The 20,205-nt window shown below is 43.9% G+C and overlaps 1 long non-coding RNA gene across 2 annotated transcripts; it reads right to left on the bottom strand.

Annotated features, from left to right (window-relative positions):
• Positions 1 to 289: 289 nt before the first annotated feature.
• On the bottom strand, positions 290 to 19,902 carry LOC101902212 (uncharacterized). 2 transcript variants are annotated; one of them, XR_003031217.2, is made up of 4 exons: positions 19,151 to 19,902; positions 17,784 to 17,900; positions 13,565 to 13,650; positions 290 to 615 (listed from the first exon to the last, which is right to left on the bottom strand). It is a non-coding gene; the product is annotated as an uncharacterized lncRNA (long non-coding RNA). The 2 variants fall into 2 exon arrangements; XR_001494442.3 differs by lacking the exon at positions 13,565 to 13,650 and having other exon boundaries at positions 299 to 615; positions 19,151 to 19,898.
• Positions 19,903 to 20,205: the final 303 nt, after the last annotated feature.

The following is a 20,205-nucleotide window of genomic DNA, read 5'->3' as shown; positions in this document are numbered from 1 at the left end:
GACAAAAAGAGTCATAAATTTTTATGCTTCCTTATATCCATGGCTTTTGCTGTAGAACATAACTCCTCCCAGAAAGAGAATCTATTTCCCTACTCCTTAAATCTAGACCGGCTTTGTGATTTGCTTTAGACAATAGAATATGACAGAAATGAGAGCGTGCCAGTTCTGAGCCGAGGCCTCCACACCTTGCATGCTTTTCTCCCTCGGGTCCTTGAGGCAACCATGGTGAACAAACCCGTATTTAGACGAGACACCACTTGGGACCACCGATTCCATCTTTCTAGTGAAAAACCAGCCAACTCCAGAAGCAGAGACTCCTGGGCACTCTGTCATGAACTCCAGATTCATAAAGGAGCCCAGCTAAACTCATAGCACCAGACAGCTAATTCCAGCCTAAGTAAGCAAAATAAATAGCTGTTTTCTTAACAAAGAAAGCAATAGCTACCTGATACACCTATATTTACAATTGCCATGCATATGCACTCATACTGTAAGAAGTGACTGACTTACATAATCTCAGCCATTTTGAGCTGGGCACCGTCCTTGTTTTATAGCCGATCCTTATACAGGTTTAGCGACTGGCCTTTCCTCTTCCATAGTGTAAAGTAGATCAACCTATTGGATTGTCATAATAGGAAATATTAGTTAGAACTCCTTAGCCATGCACTATTTCACTTGTATACTTTCCCATTTGGCCTCCAATTAAACAGACTGAAAAATGAAGCTTGAAGTCATTTGCAAATTTTTCATATTTTTGCTTAAACGTTAAACCTTAGATCATTGAAAAGGATGAAGTCAAATTATATGGAAGAACCGTCTTATCAGAAAGGTTTTTCCCAAGTCTGAGAGGCTTTAAGAAAGTTCTGAGAAAGCCAGGTACTCTCTGAAGGATCCAGCCCATCCCCAAGTTGCCTGACATCCCTGAAGGTTACTCTGTAGAGCACTCCTCAGGGGGCCTTTGAGACTACAAATTACTCATTTGGAAGTTTATGGGCTGACACATCTTGAGAATGTCTTTGAAGGAACACAAATGAACGTTCTATTTTCCTGACTACAAAACTCAGTACTAAGTCACGAGCCAAATTCTGTTCATTCTATTGGTCTTTGTCCACCAAGTATCCCTTCCCAATGCATGGGCATAAATCAGCTCCCAGTGTCAGAATGTAACAATTTCAGGAGATTGAAAAAAAAAAAAAACAACCAACGTCCTTTCAGGCTGGCTCTGCAATCTGTAACCTGTGAGAGTCAAGATCTCTTCCAGTAAAAGAGATAGCACAGGCATTCCAGTGGTTAGTTGAACCTTGTATTATGTAAGGATGAAAGAACAGAAGGCTGCTCAGTTATCCCAGCTGTGCTCAGATGGGCAAATACAAATTTATAAACTAAAATTAGAGCACTTAAAAATTTTTCTACTTGATACCTTAAAAAAACAAGATGCACTGAATTTTTCTCACTTTCATCTTGCTTCTAGTTTGTATATCACTTTGTTGTTCTTGAGTATTTTCTACACTCTATCAATCCCTTCCTTGCCCAAGGACTGTGTGTGTGAGTGGACACACGTGGGGCAATGAGCTCTGGGGACAATGGAGGCAAGGGTGGATGTACCCAGATAATGAGAAGGGGACAAATCCAAAGTCAAGGAGAACTAAAGACTGTTCAATAATAAAAACTATATACATATGCAATTGAGCAAAAATCTGAAGTATAATGGGTCACATTAAATTTGACAGTCACAAATTTTCCAAAGAGCCCTCCTTAGACCTCAGTTCCTACAATGACAGTTCTAACTCAAGTCATTAACTCAAAGCCCTACAGGATTGGCCCTCTGCCAACCAACATCCCTTATCATATTTGCTTTCTGGTGTTGAATATGAATTCTTGCACCTTGTCTATGAGACTAACCTTTAGACATTTCACTAGTAGTTATTAGGCTAAAAGTCAATCAATCTCCTCTGCAGAAACTTTAACTTTGAAATGAGGTTCACACTGGTTGGATGCAACTGTGGGGCTTTTGAATGACTGGGTCAGGAAGGCAGATGGGTCTGAAAGTTCAGGTGGGAGATGGTATTCAAATGTTGACAAAGGGTGACATGAAAAATTAGCCTCCTGGTTCTGCATCTTGCAGACTTATTGTGTGGTCTCTTTTAAAAGATAACCATTCTCAGGATTTTTAATGTTGAGAAATATTCTATCATTTTACTGAAATAGTTATGAAAAAAGACAAGTACTGAACATATGTAGATAGCTTAAAAACTACACTGAAATCCAAAGAAATGTTAAGTTACAAAACTTGATCAATTTAAAATCAGTGAAAATAATTTAAAGAAAAGGGTGATTTTGTTTTTGCTAAAATGAAATAATCCAGATTGTATTTAAGGATAGAAAGATGCATTTGTGTGCTTAGAGCCTCTTTCTTTTTTCACTTGATTCTTTTGTTTTTGATAAGCTATTGCTTGACTCATTATTCTTACTTTGTTAAAAAATATTTAGTCATCAGTATATTAGATTGACCAGCCATTTAAAACTGTGTACCACAGGTAATACTCTGTAATGACCTATATGGAAATAATCCAAAGAAGAGTGAATATATGTGCATGCATGAATGATTTATTTTGCTGTACAGCAAAAGGTAACAGCATTATAAATGAACTATATTCAAATAAAACTCAAAAAAAAAAAAAACTGTGCCAAAATGAAATACAGTGGGAAAAAATTAAATTCCATGTAATAAGTTTTCCAAGTGTTTTTATAACTTCCCATACGTCTACTTATGACCCACTCCATGTCCATGAATGAAAAGATGGGTACCACCATCACGCTGGCCAGCAGCACAATCATGGTGTTCACTGTTAAACTGAGGTCTTTTTGAGCTGGGCTTTCCTAGGTTGCTATTTCTTGAGTGTTTACTTTTTGGAAACAAAGGCAAGTTCACGTATGGAAACTGAGTAACAACACTCAGGTACAAGGTAACAAATCAATGTCCAGAATTGCTTACAGTAACTTGTATGACAACACAAAACTAAAATTATCACAGAAAACCTATGCCTTGGAGAACACGTTCAATATTTGTAAAACATCTTCCTAGTATACTGTTTTGCTGGGACAACCTGGCCTTGCTAATAGATTACTTATCAAAGCATCATGAATAACTTTGGGAACTTAGAAAGGTGGTGCTGCAGACTTACTCACATAGTGGGACTTCAGAAGGACTAGATATATAAAGACATCTGATAACTGAAAGTAAGAAGTTTTAAGAACAGCTCCTAATTTTTATTTTTCTGCCTTAGAAAACACAAACGAAAAAGTTTAAAATGTTATTACTTTTTAAGAACACTAGCATTTTTATTTAATATATCTGAAAACTAACCTTCAAAGGCTATTTTTGAGTTTGTTTCTGGTTTCTTTGTCTGATCAAGTCTGAGGCTGTTCCCTCATGTCATTTTAGTATCTCTTGTTGGCGGGGAGGTGCGGCGGGGAAAGTCAAATCCTTTCTTTTACACAGAAATGAGCAAAGAACAAAATTAAGGAAGAACACTGTATGTCCCCTTTTAAAAGTTAACCTAAAACCCAAAGATTATTTTGAGTTATGTTAGATAGAGATCATCATCCAAGGGATAGACTTGTCCACAAGGGTGTTAATTATTCTTTATGAAGTACATTATTTCACCTGTGGCTTCATGAATCCCCCCCCCACATAAAGATGTCCCACCTGTGCAATTACCCCACGCACATATACATCTTCCCCACACCTTGCAGTAATTTAAATACCAGTCTCCTCCAATGTCCTGTTTCTTCCATAACAGAATATGCAGACTTGGTAGCCCTGGGATTTTGTTTTCTACCACTAGGTTGAAATAAATCTGGCAACTGGGACCCCAGAGATTTCACCATCTGATGCCTTAAGATCACCAGCCAACTTAATGGGTTCAGAGGATTATTGCAATCTTGGGTAAAACATTTTAGAACAAGTCATTATTACTTACAGAAATAGCTTTAAAACTTTCCCAATATATAACTCTATTTAAAATATTACGTAGTGACCTACATAATTTGTTTGTATGCTTATTTAAATGCCTTACAATTTATATTCAAGGAGTAAATCATTTGGATTGCTTTTTAGAAACATATATTCTTCATTCTACAAAGAGCCGCCCCCCACCCCAGTCTATTTTTCGACTTTTTTGAGGCAAAGGCAGCTCCTTTTCCTCGACTATCCCTTCTCCTTAATAATACGATGGGTAGCAGGCACATGACTGTCCTGATAAAGATGTTACCCAGCCTCCCTTGCAGCCAAGCGTGGTCCATGATTAAGCTCCAGTTAATGTGGCACCTGACTCTAGTACTCTTGCCTGGAAAATCCCATGGATGGAGGAGCCTGGTAGGCTGCAGTCCATGGGGTTGCTAAGAGTCAGACACGACTGAGCGACTTCACTTTCACTTTCATGCATTGGAGAAGGAAATGGCAACCCACTCAAGTGTTCTTGCCTGGAGAATCCCAGGGACAGAGGAGCCTGGTGGGCTGCTGTCTATGGGGTCGCACAGAGTTGGACACGACTGAAGCGACTTAGCAGGAGCAGCAGCAATGGGAGATAAGCAAAAATGTCAGAGAGCAGCTTCTAGGAAAGTTACATGAGATTTGGGTGACATATGGCCTCTGCCTGTCTTTCATTACTTCACCCCTCCTGATGCCGAGTAGTAGATACCACTTTGACCGTGAACATGAGGTCATACCATACAGCAAACAGCCCAGAGAACTGTTTAAGGACTTCCAGGAGCCCAGTCACCCTACCAGCTCTGCAATGCTTTTGTCTACACTCACCTGAGAGATATCTCTTATTTCTTGACCTCTTTTGTTAAGTTTTTATAATTTTGGATTTCACTGTAACAGGCACATAAACCCAAAGTTACAGAATGCAATTTGGCGTGGATCAAATGGCTAAGTCGCCAACTTACAGCACTAATAGGGCACAAAGATGTAAACATACAAGAGACATGAGATCTACCCGTGAGTAATATAGAATTCCTAAGGCATGCACGTTAAGTCTAGGCTGATCATTTCTATCACTAACAGGGAGAAGAATCATATTCTGAATCCACACAGGATGGAGTGAGGAAAGGTCATCAGCTTGCATAAATGCCTGAAGGTCAAATGTCAAGAGTTGTTTGAATAGCTTGGTGGGCTAAAATGAGGTAATCCAGACCCACAGACTCTTGGGAATAAGCTGAGTGGTTGAAAGAGAAGCCCAGACAGAAGGGACTTTGAGAAGGTCCATGTGCCAGGCCGACACCAGCCCAGCTCCCCTTCTCTGGGGCTGACGCAACCTGCCCTACTCCGCCCTAACCTCTGACCTTCTGTACAGCCCCACACAGAGGAGAGCCCTGGGCAACTGCACTCTTGTTTCCTTACCAGCCTGGCTGCAAAAATAACCCCCAGCTGCTCCAAGAGTGCCAGAGGGCACGGGGCCGGCCCGACCCCACACTTGGAGTTTGGAGAGGGAAGGGCAGCCCACTCAGGCAGGCATCAGATGCCTGAAGCTCCCTCTTCCTTCCCCAAGTGTGGCAGCTGCCACAAGAAAGGAAGAGACCCTGAGAATGCTCTGTCACATGTGCTCGGTAAGCACGCAGGAATGGCAGCCGAGGTGGCAGCCATTCCTGGGCACCCAGGCTCCATTGACAGGCAGTGAAAAGGCCAGGGGCACGGAGCTAAAAAAGCCCATGGAAAGCCCCCAGCCCTGGTGAGTCCAGGTGACACTGAACAGCTCCGGTCTCTCCCAGCGTCAACACCAGGAAGGGACAGCTGGTGTGACCTGGGCATGATAACAAGAAACCAGGCTGAAACCAAAGCAGCAGGAAGTGGAGCCCAGCTGTGTCAAGTAGGCGAGGAAGCCACGTGGTCCCTGGGGAGAATAGGGTGGGGCAGGAAGGACTAAGCCGGGGTCCAGATAAACTGGGAAAGATAGAGGTTTTTAAAGCTCTGTGCTATTTCAAGGTAAAGGGAGTTTATTTAGAGTGGTTGAGCCCAGCCTCTGCTTCATCACATTCTTAATGGGCCTCAGACATCGTCTCTGAAGGGATGACACACTTGGATGCTCTGGGGCCCCTTGTTAACATGGCAGACTTCCTCCGTTTCATTCCCCTAGATTCTCGTGCTAAGGCAAAGACTTCTGATGCAGACAACCCTTTTCAGTTAGCCTGACAGTCCTCCACTCATTCATCTGTACACGGGCTCTATGAAAGTGACCAGAGGGTCTCTGCCCACTAGGCAGAATAGTATCCTAGAGCACCAGATGGAATTGCAAGGCCTCCAGCAAAGGACTGGCAGACTGCCCAACCCGGATGGCATGCGTCAGCTTGATAAGTCCTCCAAAGCACCATGCTATCATGGTACAGCTAGGACTCGGGTGGTGATACTGATGATGCAAAATGCTGTTAAGCTTGACTCACCCAGTTTTTGGATGAATTGAGGATCTAGAGACTTGCCTTCTTTCTCTCTCCCCTCTCCATTCCTTTTAGTCAGCTCATAGCTTTTAAGCACCATACCACCTAAAAGCATTCTCTTAGATTCTCTCCAACAAATATATTCAAGGAATCCTTTATTCAACACTATTGAGTATTAGTTCCTATCCTATCATTGGACTTGTCTCTGCCTACTCCTTACCCCAAACTAACCTCTCAGATTTTCTGAAATTAAATCAGCAAGTATGTGTTGAATTCATATCAAAAGTATCATGAGTATAATGGGATGAACATATGTAAGGAGCTCAAATTCTATATGGGGAAGGTACATAGACACACAGGGGCTTCCCAGATGGCTCAGTGGTAAAGAATCCTCCTGCCAATACAGGAGATGGAGGTTTGATCCCAGCGTTGGGAAGATCCCCTGGAGACAGACATGCAGAAAGAGAAGACAATGTGAAGAGACACAGGGAGAAAATGGCCATCTACCAGCCAGGAAGAGCAGTCTGGAACAGACCCTTATCTCTCAGTCATCAGATGGAAACAACCCTACTGACAACGTTGACTTTAGGCTTCTAGGCTTCCGAACCCTGAGACAAGTCTCTAGGTGGTTTTTTAAGCCACCTAATCTGAGGAACTTTTCTGAGGAAAAAAAAATGCAGCTTGGCACATGGGTAAAACCTGAGTAAGCACAGGACAATGAGGAAAGCCTTACATGTTAGTGAAACAGCACAAACAAAATAACCAATCGGAATGCCACAGTGTGAGAAAATCAGTTTACCTGAAGCAAAACGCTCATGGGGAGAGTGGTAAAACCTATCTTGTAAGGTAAAGGGTCTTTGTGTCAGCTCGTAAGAGGCTGTGGTCTCCATTAAGGCATTTGAAATGTGTTCTACAGGCAGAGGTAAACTGCGATGGCATTTCCTCAGGAGCCATGTGAAACAGAGATGGGCATGTGTTAGGAAGATGGTGAGCAAGATGGATTGGACAAAGGAGCCTGGAAGAAGTTTGCTCAGTTATGAGTGGTTCACAAACTCGACTGCAAATTAGAATCACCTGGTGTGATGGGCCGGCTGATGACTTCCAAGGATCGTCATTGCTTATCCGGAAAACCTGATATAGCCAAAGAGACTTTACCACCGTGCTTTAGGATCTTGAGATGAAGAGATGACCCTGGATTATGCAGATGGACCCTAAATGTAATCACCAGTATCCTTGTTGTAGAGGAAGCAGAGGGAAACTTGGCTTACAGCAGAGAAGGTGATGTGGTAACAGAAAGAGGGAGAGACAGGAACAGGGAGAAAGAAGGCCTCGTGATGGGCCAAGGCTCTCAGCAGATTGAATCATGCCCACCTGCGTTAGAGGGCCACCTTCTTCATCAGTCTAGATTAGACTAATTTCTTCCAATGCTAATTTCTTCCAGAAACGTCCTCACAGACACCCCTTAGAAATAATGTTTTCCTAGCTCTCTGGGGATCGCTTAGTCGAGGTGACACATAAACTAGCCATCCTGGGGAGAAATCATCAGAGCGGCAGCAGGAGACTCCATATTACAGCATAAAAACCTAGTGTGTTGGAGGTGGGGAAGGCAAGCCCCCATGGGGAGAGTACGGAGTCACATGACACACAAAGGGTGAAGAGAAGGGCGACTAAGAAACGACGGCAGATTAGAGGCCGGCCCCGACCTCTGAGAACAGTTTCCAGAGTGGGGAAGAGGTGGGAGTGGGTCATAAATCAGGTTACAGGAGGACGTGGGTGGAGAGGATGTGGAAGCAGCAGTAGGGGCTAGCTTTGGGAGCTCCAGCAATGAGATCAAGTAGAGGAAAGGAGCTCGAGCCTAGCCAACTAGACAGAGCTAACTTAGCAAGATGGACGTTGGCGTCGGACTGACCTGACCCACCCCTACCCCCACCACCTCCTAAAATTTGCATTAAACCAATTGTTTAATTTTGCACAAACTCAGTTGCCTTGTTTGGAAAATAGCTGTAAACAATACCAACACAAATAACACCAACACCAAAGAGCTGTGAGGATCAAATGAAAGAGAAGAGTTAAGTTGCCTACTTTAACCGGCTGGTACATAGTGAGTGCGTAGAATTCAAGGCAGAAATGTACAAGAGTTTTGGAATCCCACTTTCCGATCAACAGGGTTGACAGGCAAAATACAGGTTTCACAGTTAAATTTTAACTTCAAAACAGAAATAGTATTAGATATGTGTGTCCTAAATATCGCATGGCCATACTTATACTAAAAAAACTTATCTTTTTAAAATTAATTTTCCATTGCTGCTGTTAGCAAATTATCACAAACTAAGTGACACCAATTTATTATCTTACTGATATGGCTCTCACTGAGCTAAAATCAGGGTGTCAGGGGGGCTATGTTCCTGCTGAAGGCTTTAGGGGACAACTTATTCTTTTACCTGTTCCAGCTCCTGAGGTCACCCGCACACCCAGCCTTCTTCCACCATCTTGAAAGGCAGAGATGTTGCAGCCTTTGACTCACCTTCCTTAATCATATCTCCCTGATGGCAGCTGGTGAAGGTTCTCTCCTTTGAAGGACACACTTGATTAGATTGAATCCAGCTGCAAAAGCCAGGAGACTCTCCCCATTTCCAGGACCATTAGCTTAATCACATCTGAAAGTGCTTTCATCATATAAGGTAACACAGTCACAGGTTCCAGGGACTGGGAGAGGAACATCTTTGGTGGGACATTATTCTGCCTACTCCACTGTTAATCTGGGGTTTCCCTGGTGGCTCAGCAGTCAAGAACCGCCCACTAGTACAGGAGAAGCAGGTTTGATCCCTGGGTTGGGAAGGTCCCCTAGAGTAGGAAATGGCAACCAGCCCCAGTATTCTTGGATGGAAAATTTCATGGACAGAGGAGCCTGGCAGGCTACAGTCCTTGGGGTCTCAAAGAGTCAGACACTACTGAGCATACACACTCACACTCACACACACACACACACACACTCACACTCAAACACTCATACCCCACTGTTAATCTAAAGTTCTAATTCAACTAGGTGACCTCTTGTTGCTTGCGAAATCTGGTGACTGTGAACCCACCTACCAAACATGCTTTGATTAATTGGCAGGAAAAATGCTAGTTTCCCCTGCCCCAGAACCCCAGCTACACATTGTGTTACTTCCTCTTTCCATTCTACAATTCCCCTATATGTATCTCCCTCCAGGCTGTATGACGCGAATGTGTTTGCGTTCAAAGTTTTATGAAAGAGATCTGTAGCTGAAGAGAAGAAAACTGTGCGGAAAGAAATTCTACTTTCTTTAAAAAAAAAAAAAAGAAATTCTACTTTCTTGACTTCCATTATAAAATAAAATTTAGGCTTATGTCATAAGAATTAGTAGGAAAAACAGAAACAATTTTAGGTATTTTGGGCAATAGAAGGAATTTAACACAAGGAACACAAGACCATGACGCTGGGAGGGATTGGGGGCAGGAGGAGACAGGGACGACAGAGGATGAGATGGCTGGATGGCATCACCGACTCGATGGACGTGAGTTTGAGTGAACTCCAGGAGTTGGTGATGGACAGGGAGGCCTGGCGCGCTGCGATTCATGGGATCGCAAACAGTCGGACACGACTGAGCGACTGAACTGAACTGAACACAAGGAACTGGATGCACACAAAGCTCCTGGAAGGTCTGGAGGAGGGCAGGTCAGGGACAGCAACAGCTTTTAAGTTTGCTGGTAGCTTTAGAGACAGGAAGCTTCAGGGACTACAGGAAACGGCTGGCGATGATGTCATCTGCTTCCAGCACTCACTGAGGTGGATGATTCAAAGGGAGATGTCTGGGATCTAATACAAACTCTGATATCTGTTGAACCCCACACATCTGCTCACTTCTGACAGAGGAGCAACAGCATAACTTCTACCTCTCCTCCCTCTTCCAAGTCCCGTGCAATTGCCTCTGGTTGTCAGCATCAGACTAAAATCTCTTTTGGCAAGGGATGCTGGGAAATGTAGTTCCCAGACTTCCAACCTTAACACTTAGAAGGAATTGCATAACAGACAAGCTGGCCTATACAGCTAAAGAAACACTCCCAGAGAATCAAAGAGGGAAAACTTTTGCCAAAGGAAAAGGGAAAATAATCACCGGTGCTCAGGTTCCTGGTTATTGCAAAATAGCAAAATCCCAGTGTTTTGTATCTATCTGTAACTTTCATTTTAAAATGATACTTTGGAAATTTGCTGTGGGCTTACCCTGGCCCTATGATTTGGTCTTAGGATTCAGCCCTAGGATTTCACTGTCTACAAACTCTTGACCACCAGAATTTTGCTTTCTTGTCTAAGATGGCAATATGTGAAAAGAAGAGTCTTAGTAAATATGTTTGCTTCCAGGGCTAATTCGTGAACCATACGATATGACAATTTTATTATCTATTGCTGTGGCACAAAGTACCCTCTAAAACTTAGTGCTTTAGAACAAAAATTCTCCTTTTTTCAGAATTATCTGCTGGGCTCTTCTGCCCTGTGGTGTCAGTTGGGTCACTCATTCAGCTACATTCAGTTGGCTAGGCTGGAAGATCTAAGAGAGCTTCTTGGTGCCCCTCAAGGGGCCTAACTCAGGCTTCCCCATAACTCAGTCGCATATGGTCAGACTCTGACTGCCCAGAGGGAGGAAGTGGAAGCTTCTAGACTTCTAACAGCCTGGGCATGAAAGACCTAGAATGTTGCCTCCATTATATCCTATGGCTCAAGGAGAGGCACAGTGTTCTGATTCAAGTAGAGGAGAAATGGGCTCTGCGCTCTCAAAGGATAGAAAGCTTGTGCATACAGAGAGGGAAGGAATTAATCAGAGCCAATCCCCATGGATACCTAGGGAAGATTGAATGTGTACAATTAACTGCCTTTGAACAATACACAGGTTAGGGACAGTGACCTCTAACTGGGTTGCTGCTGCTGCTGCTAAGTCGCTTCAGTCGTGTCCGACTCTGTGCAACCCCACAGACGGCAGCCCACCAGGCTCCCCCATCCCTGGGACTCTCCAGGCAAGAACACTGGAGTGGGTTGCCGTTTCCTAGTACAAGATATATGTATAACTTTATCCTGACCCAGATCATGTAGTACTGCAGTATTTAGTGAAGGAAATCCTTATATAAGTGCACCCACACAGTTTAAACCCATGTTGTTCAAGGGTCAACTGTAAGTACACATTATGTGTATATTACACATTATAGAGTAGTATATATATAGTATACAGGCTTCCCAGGTGGCTCAGTGGTAAAGAATCCACCTGCCAATGCAGGAGACTCGGGTTTGATCCCTGGGTCAGGAAGATCCCCTGGAGATGGCAACCCACTCCAGTATTTTTGCCTGGGAAATACCACGGACAGAGGACCCAGGTGGGCTGTAGTCCATGGGATCAAAGAGTCTCACATGACTTAGCGACTAAACAACAAAAACATATATAGTATACACATATACTACTGCCAATCTATTTGTTAAATATTAATAAAGTTTAATGTATTTTTAAAATTTTAGTAAGTGTAACTTATGAACAGAAGATTGTGTATTATTTTTTTACACTCTGCTGTGAAGATCACGGATCTATCCTTCTGTCTTGGATTTTCTCATTAAGTCCCTACCCTTGCAAGCCCCTTCTACTACCCTTGAGGTGACACTGAGATTTTGTTCCCTCCTTTTATCCTCTTCTTCTTGCCTAGATATATCAAATATATCAGATAGAACTCAGCATTGTTCCACACTCCATAGCAGACAGCTAAGAATATACGAACTCAAGCATTGTGAAATCTTAAGGCTTATAGTTGGGTAAAGCAGATTTGCTCTTCTTTTATAAATGTTGTTACCCTTTTAGGCCCCCAATGTTTGTATAAATATATATGGGTACTCGGGCACCCTCATCCCTCTGAAAAAAAAAACCAAAACATTTGGGGATTAAGCGTTGATTAGAATTATGTTCTCTCAATACAGTATACCCTCAGCTTATAGGAGGCAGGTGGGTGTCTTATCATCTCTGTCTCCAGAGTTCTAGCACAGGGGCTAGCAAACAGTAGGTGCTTAATAGATGTTTGTTATACTAATGACTGACCCCTTACCTCTAGCCATCTTGTACATACTGCCTTTTTTCGTGTGTGAATGAAAATGTACACTTTGGTTTGTAAGTAGTTACTAAGAAACTCTGAAACACACAGATGCATTTCATAATACAAAAATCAAACTCTAATCATCACAGAAAATGTCAGATAGAAGGAAAAGAAGGAAAAAAAATTGTATATTGTAGTTGTGAGTGCTCTATCCTTTTAGTTTTGAGTACAATTAATTTCTTTCTAATCTTTAGGGGGAAAAAATGTGTGGAAACAGAAGAGGAGACTTGAGGCAGAAGCAAGGGTGGAGGATTTTAAATGATCCCTTGTGATCTGCAGCTCCTATCTCAGCCAGGATCGTCTCCAAACAGGCCTCAGTGGAAGAGAAGATGGAGTTGGAGGCCAGCTTCCTTGTTAATCAAACACGAAGCTGCCGTGTGCGCAACCCTGATGTCCAGGCTGCTGAAGGCGCTGATAGCTGAGGCCGAAGCACGGGAGAGCCTGATAACGGGGCCTCTGGCGGCCATTCTCGTGCTCCTGGCTGCCAGAGGTCATGCCTGGCTCAGGGACCTAATTCACAGCCTGGAGGTGGAGGGAGCGGGGTGGGGCTTTCCCCTTCTCAGCTTGTCTATAATTTACCCTGGTTTTCTGTCTGGCTCCCCTCTGCTTTAGAAGGGAGACTGGAGGGCTTGCCTACACTACACAACAGAGTCCTAGGGAACTTTCTTAGTTGGTATTTCGAAATAAGCACTGGAGGCAGCCTGTCAGGCAAGTGCGGAGAAGCAAGAAATATGTGCAGAGGTGTGTGTGGGTGGGGGGTTGGAAGGGAACCTGGGCTCTGACTAGATGCCTTTTGTTCCTTTCATTCCAGGCTGCCGTTCCCATTGTTTTGACCAAGACATTTTTTCTCCCCCAAATGCAAAAGCTGGAGCTATAGGAACAACCCACCCCTGGCCCTTTATACAAACAAACCCTGGGCTTTGAGCTACAGCCGGAAGCAAGAGTCCTGCTCCCGCTGAAGGTGCTGACAGCTCACCTCAGGGCTCCCTTCCAGCAGGCAGACGGGAGCGAGGCTTCTGGGACTCCCGCCACTGGATACAGGGTAGTTACTCTTAGTGAGACCTGAAAAGAAAATCAGGATACTGCTAGGCAGGCTTCAGACCTGCTGATCAGTGGGTTACAGAGAAGACCTTTCTTTTAGGTGTTTCAAAGCCTGTGCTCCTTAAGCTGGGTCCTCCCCAGCCTCTGGGCCATCCCCCTGAGATGAAAAGGTTGGGCCAGAGGGTGTTCAAACCTCTCTGTTGCTCCCACTGCCTCTGATCCCATGACCTTTAGCTGTCAGGACTATGGAGACCAGCAAAGGCCTGGAAAAGCCAGAAGACTGGAAAATCCCCAGATAGTTCTTCACCTTGGAATATCAGTACTTGATTTGGAATGCGCATGCGACCTCATGAAGTCACACAATAAAGATCTGACATAGAAGGTTTCCCTGGTTTCTCTACTCTGCCCCTTTAAATCCTGAAGAAGTCTGTTCACCTTTCCAAAGAGATTTAAATACCTGCTTAAGCCTTCCTTAGCTGCTTCCCTGCCCCCATCCTGACTAGTCTTTCCAGTTTCTCTATCTAGTTAGCACTTCCTCAGACTGGGAGAGGGGGTGGTGTTTGGTTTAAAAGCCCTCACTACAGGAAAGGGCTGCAGTTCCTCTCTGCACCCTTCTTTAAAAAAAAAAAAATGATTGCACACATATATTTAACAGTAGAGTTTTACACAGAATGCTAAAAGCACTTTCTTCATATTTTGCAGAAGGCCTTGAAACATATGGACTTTCTATTAATATTCATACCATAGCACAGACAAATCTAACTCCTAAATAGATCCATTGCAAGTCATTTAGAGTTTGAAGGCTTAATGGCAAAAATGAAGGGAGAGAAAAGAGTAAGTGTATTTTTATAAAACTGAAGGAAAAATATATTTACGAAATAGTAAATAAAATTAAACATGGTCTTATGCTCCCCGAAGGAGATGACGCCCAATTTGGAGCGGTGACTGCTATGTCCAAATAATCTCCATTTGGAATCTCTGTGGTTGCAGAGATGAACTGCAGTTTAAGTTGCATCTTAAGCAGTTCACAGGGAGAGAAAGAGTTATTAACCAGGTTTTGAAACAACCAACGTGATACATAAGAGATCACGCCATCTCTGACTTTGTTCCTCTTACAGTGCTACATGTATAGCCCCATTTTACAGATGGGTATACTGACTCTGAGATAACTAAGTTATTCAAAACTGTCAAGGCTCTTTAAAAGGTCAAATGAAGAGTAGAAACCAAGCCTTCTGATTCATAACACTCCCCCCACTCCACAGCACTGTTTAAAATATTGATCATCTTTCCAGAGGAAATGACTTGGCCTTCCGTGTTCACCTGTCCTTGGATTGAAAGAGCGGAAAAATGGAATAAGTGGGGAGAGGTCAGTTCAGAGTTAAAACTCTTCTTAAAGGGATATGACTCCTTTCTTGCTACGCTCAAAAAGCTGCTTCTGCTTCCAGAATTTTCCAGAAACCCATAATCACAAAACCTGTAGCTCTTTTTGTCATGTGTAACTACTTAAAACTGTGCAGGCAGAGTCCAACTTAAGGGTCACCTTTCTGTTATGTGAGATGATAAAGCCACAGCATTCACCGGGTATTACAGAGTGTAGGACACCCTCTACAGTAGTAGCACTTTAGTGGTCATGTTCCTTGCTTTGACAGCGTCCTTTAGTAGACAGAGAAGTGTGCTACTGACCAGCGGGACTTTTTCCTGTTTAATGTGAAAGGGCAAGAAACTTAATTGGAATATGAATTTGGAAAAGATATTGATATGTTCATTTTTTTCTAACGCAATACTTATGAAAAGATATAATTTCAGTTCTGACTCTGCACAGTTCACTGGTGGTTTCATAAGGCAAAGCTCATTTTGATTTGTTTTAAAATTCAGTTAAAAACATTGCTGATGAGTGTTACTGGGGGTTCACGTCAAGGATTTTATATTTTCACGGTTCTGTTTTGTTGAGGTCCTGAAAAGGTCTATGAATATTCAGAGTATGAATTTGATCCAAGAAAAAAAGAAAGAAAGAAAAAAGAAAAAGATGGAAAACCAACACACACACAAAAAAACAAAAAGCCTCAAGAATGCAAACATTTTTTGAAAATCACTAAACAATAGGCTTCTGATGGCCATGATTTAAACAAGATGAACTGCAAAGGCTGTCAGTCCATTTTGGATTGAAAAATAGCAGATCCTTCTTTTTCTAAATTTCCTTAATCATCTCCTTTACAATGGTTTTCTATGCCCAAAGCGTACCATTTCATTCTCTAAAGACCTCTGTCCTGACTTGAACTTTGAACTGACTTGACAGAAGCAGTTTCTGGTTCTGTATTTTAGAGGGTTTGTTGGAGGAGGTTTTCAGGGAGGTCACGTTGAAAAGTCTGAAATGCCCAAGGATATGTGAGGAACTTTTTTCTGCAACACAGATGCACAGAACCCAAACAGCAGAACCAAGAGGGGGATGTGCAAGCAGGCAGCTCTGTGCCAGGGACGTCCCTTACCTTTGGCTAACTCGCTCATTTTGATAGTACATTTATCTGGTGATGTTGCTTTGGCAGAAACAGTATGGTGGTTTTGAGTTCTTTCGGTGTCGCTGGTGGTTTTAAATGCCTTTTCCCCAGTGAAGTAGTTCACACACATTTCTTAGCCACAAAAGAGTTCAGCGAAATGCCTTAGAAAATGAACACTTCCTCTGGACTCTTGCCTTTCTTCATCACCACACACATACAAGTTTCCCTTGTGGGAAACTTCCCATTTCTTCTATTCTTCATCCCAATGGAGCTGGTTGTTTGGATTTTTATCACCAACTTAATTGCTTCATTTTGGTTAAAGATCATTTACTGTAATCACTGAAGATGTCTACTCATCAGAGTCCTATTAAACTTGCAGCTTTTGTTTAACTTTTGTATTTATTTTTAAATTGAATATTTATGGTACAATATTATGTTAGTTTCAGGTCTACTAAAAGTAACAACTTTTAAATCAGATTTCAAAGGCCTCAGTTTTCTCATCTAAAAAAATGAAGATGGCAACAGGACCTCACTCAAGGGGACTGAGAAAATTATACTGAGAAGATTCCAGCAGACCACTTCCTAGGTGTTCTATAAGTGTCTGATGCAATTATCCTAACTTCAGACAGGCCTCTTGTACTCTCTGGACTCGAGTCAGGCTGAGATGGGCATCTTCAGACATCCTTGAGAGGATGTGGGGAGAGATCTCAGTGACATAGTTTATGGTTAGCCATCCTTAGGGGGAAGCTTCCAGTCTCCCTCAACTTGCCTTAACTGCAGAAGTGTAAGTTTTCCCTTTCAGATCAAGGGATAAAAAGGCATCCCAGATCTCTACTTCTCTGCCAATCCCAAGCCTCACACTGAACTGATCTGTGAGGGGAAAACATAAGCCTCCTCCTCCACATTAATTTCAATAGTTGCATTTCAAGTAGCAGACAATAAGCAGGCTTTTCTCTTTCCTTTATAAGGTGGCCAATCTGGGGGAAGGAGAAAGACTCAGGATAAGACTGGCACCAAGCAACAGGGTAAGACCAACTGGTCTCTCTTCATGGAAGTACCTGTGCCATCACCATCTCACCAGGTGCAGTGAGTCGTAGGCTCCCTTCCTGCCCCTTGTCACTGCAGGAAGGAAAGTGACAGTGGCAGCTCCTGGGATGCTGCACGTGTTTGCAACTTGGAGAGGAATTTCTCATCCCTCCCTTGTTCTTGTCTGCATGCCTACTCCTGCTAGGGCACCTCTGACACAGTCCACCTGCAACTTCTTCCAAGATCCTCTTCCATGTTGTCCCAGGAGCTGTTTGGTTTTATCTCTTAGGATCTGAAAATGTTCTAGCCAAAGGGTTTTTTTGGTCATATTCATGTTCTCACATTTTTGTCAAGTAGGGAATATAAGGAGGTTAACTTCTCTCACTCTTTCTGTCTCAGAAACTCAGCCAGTGCCACATCAACACAGAATTAGGAGTCCTGAGCTCAGAACTCATGCTTTGTCTCCAAGATTATCCAACCTGTAAGAAATACCAGAACTTTCCTGAGATCCCTATCAGCTGGACATTAATCAGTATCTCACCTGAAAGAGGTGGTTTCTACATTAGATTTCACAGACTAATAGATGAACTAAACATATCTCCCCTGCCTTGGACAAAATATATTAATTCTTACCCTGAGTCACAAAGGTTAATGCTTAAGAGGCAGCCTGCTTGCGTGTGCACTTCACCTCCTGTTGGCTACATGACCTGGAGCTCAGGTCTTTATTTCCCAGCACCTCAGTTTCCTCATCTGTAAAACAGAGACAGGAATCATATAACTGGCAGGGTTCATGGCAGGCAGACTGCTCAGCAATAGTAAAGACTCTGATGATACAGGCTATCAGTGACCCTGGCATGGAGAAGAAGGAGCTTCCAAATTCCAATTCAGCTCAATATTTAGGTTGGTATAAATAAGCCCAGCTTCCCGGGTGGCTCAGTGGTAAAGAAGCCACCTGCTAATGCAGGAGACACAAGAGACACTTTGATCCCTGGGTCAGGAATATCCCCTGGAGTAGGAAATGACAACCCACTCCAATATCCTTGCCTGGGAAATCCCATGGACAGGGAAGCCAGGTGGGCCACAGTCCTTGGAGTTTCAAAGAGTCAAGCACGGATGAGTGAGCGTGCATGCACAAATAAGCACAACACATTCTTCACTGCACATCTTTGTCCAAGTTTCTCACATCCCTGGTTCTTTTCCCACTGACTTGATACTGGTTTTCTGCCTCTTTCCCTGTCCCCTCCCAGCTCCATCTCCCCAGGTACTTCTGCCCAAAGAGATCTCTCCTGTTTCCTTGCTTGTGGGCTTCCCTTGTGGCTCAGCTGGTAAACAATCTGCCTGCAATGCAGGAGACCTGGGTTCCATCGCTGGGTTGGGAAGATCCCCTGGAGAAGGGAAAGGCTACCCACTCCAGTATTCTGGCCTGGAGAATTCTGGCCTTGGGTGGCAGAGAGTTGGTCAGGACTGAGTGACTTTCACTTCACTTTCACCCCTCCTTCTTTTCATTTTCTACCGATTCAATGGACATGAATTTGAGCAGACTCCAGGAGATAATGGAGGACAGAGGAACCTGGGGTGCTGCAGTCCAAGGAGTAACAAAGAGTCGGACAGGATTTACAGGCTGAACAACCACCACCTTTACATTCAAAGCAGAACTGTAAAAGGATTCCTTTTAAGCCACCCATGAAGGCAGGCCCACTGCTGGGCGCATGCAGTTGGGAAAAGTGGAATGCCTGGGCTATGGAGACCTTTCTCAGAAACTTGCGACCTAAGCGCAAACCACTTTGTAATCTCCTCGGGGTGCTGCGGGGCTGCGCAGAGATTTGCAAATCCTGGGCACAGGACAGTGAAGTCCGGGAAGGGAGCGTGCGCTGCGTGCCGAGGCGACTATTCCAATAATAGCTGCAGCCTGGGAGGATGGTGCGGTGACTCATGCCCCTGGCGCACTTCCCCAGGCAGCGGTGTGGGCGGGGACGCGCACCAGGACAAGGGGGATTTACCTGGGGAGGCCGCCTGCAGACACTGACTCGGGAGGGAGCCGAGGGCACTAGGGCAGCGACGCTGACTCACACGGGAAAGCCAGAGGGCAATGACCAAATTTGAAAGAGCAAATCGCCGCTGTCTGGGAAGCTCTTAGAGAAACAGGAAGTGATCAGCTGGTACCAAGCTCAGGAAGGGAAAATCACCTGTCGTCCTGCCTTTGTGCTTGCTGAAATTTATCAAGATGAGAGTCTGCTGAACGCAGCACTGTCTTCTGAGAAGTGAGACGCATCATTCCCACTCCTATGCTCCCCCTCCTCCTACCCCCTCCACCCCACCCCCACCCTGTCATTTTCAAAGCCTGCTGAGGGAGAATCCTGGTTCAAGCTCATTCCCACCCTCACGTGGAATTATTACTAATATAGCTAACATCTAGTCACAGATATCTGTTATCACAGATGACTAGATAACATCCAGTCATCTAGCAAACTCTGGGAGTTGGCAATGGACGGGGAAGCCTGGTGTGCTGCAGTCCATGGGGTTGCAAAGAGTTGGACACTACTGAGTGAGGGAACTGAACTGAACATCTAGTCACAGCCTTCGTGTTCAGTTTTTCAGGCTGTGATTAACTGAAGTGGTGGCCAGCTGAGATCAGCTGAGATCCCACCAAGATAACAGCCAGGACACCAGCCTAAGCCAGTCCAGAGGAAAGGAAATCTTTTCTGATATGTCTACCCAAAGGAGAACAGCATTTTTTTCTAAATAGCACACCATTCTGCATGCTAGCAGTGCTCCTGTTTACTGAGAACTTACTCTATGCCTGTCTGTGTGAAGAATTTCATGCACATCGGAACATTTAATTCTTATAGCAATCCTAAGAAGCTAATTCTTGAAAGTGAAGTCGCTCACTCGTGTCCGACTTTTTGTGACCCCACGGACTGTAGCCTGCCAGGATCCTCCGTCCATGGGATTTTCCAGGCAAGGATACTGGAGTGGGTTGTCATTTTCTTCTCCAGGGGATCTTCCTGACCCAGGGATTGAACCCGGGTCTCCCGCGCTGCAGGCGGACGCTTTA

This window comes from Bos taurus, chromosome 20 (assembly GCF_002263795.3).
Source record: "Bos taurus isolate L1 Dominette 01449 registration number 42190680 breed Hereford chromosome 20, ARS-UCD2.0, whole genome shotgun sequence".
Classification (NCBI taxonomy): Eukaryota; Metazoa; Chordata; class Mammalia; order Artiodactyla; family Bovidae; genus Bos; species Bos taurus.
The sequence above is the reverse complement of the archived record's forward strand: the minus strand, read 5'-3'. Positions and strand labels throughout refer to the sequence as shown.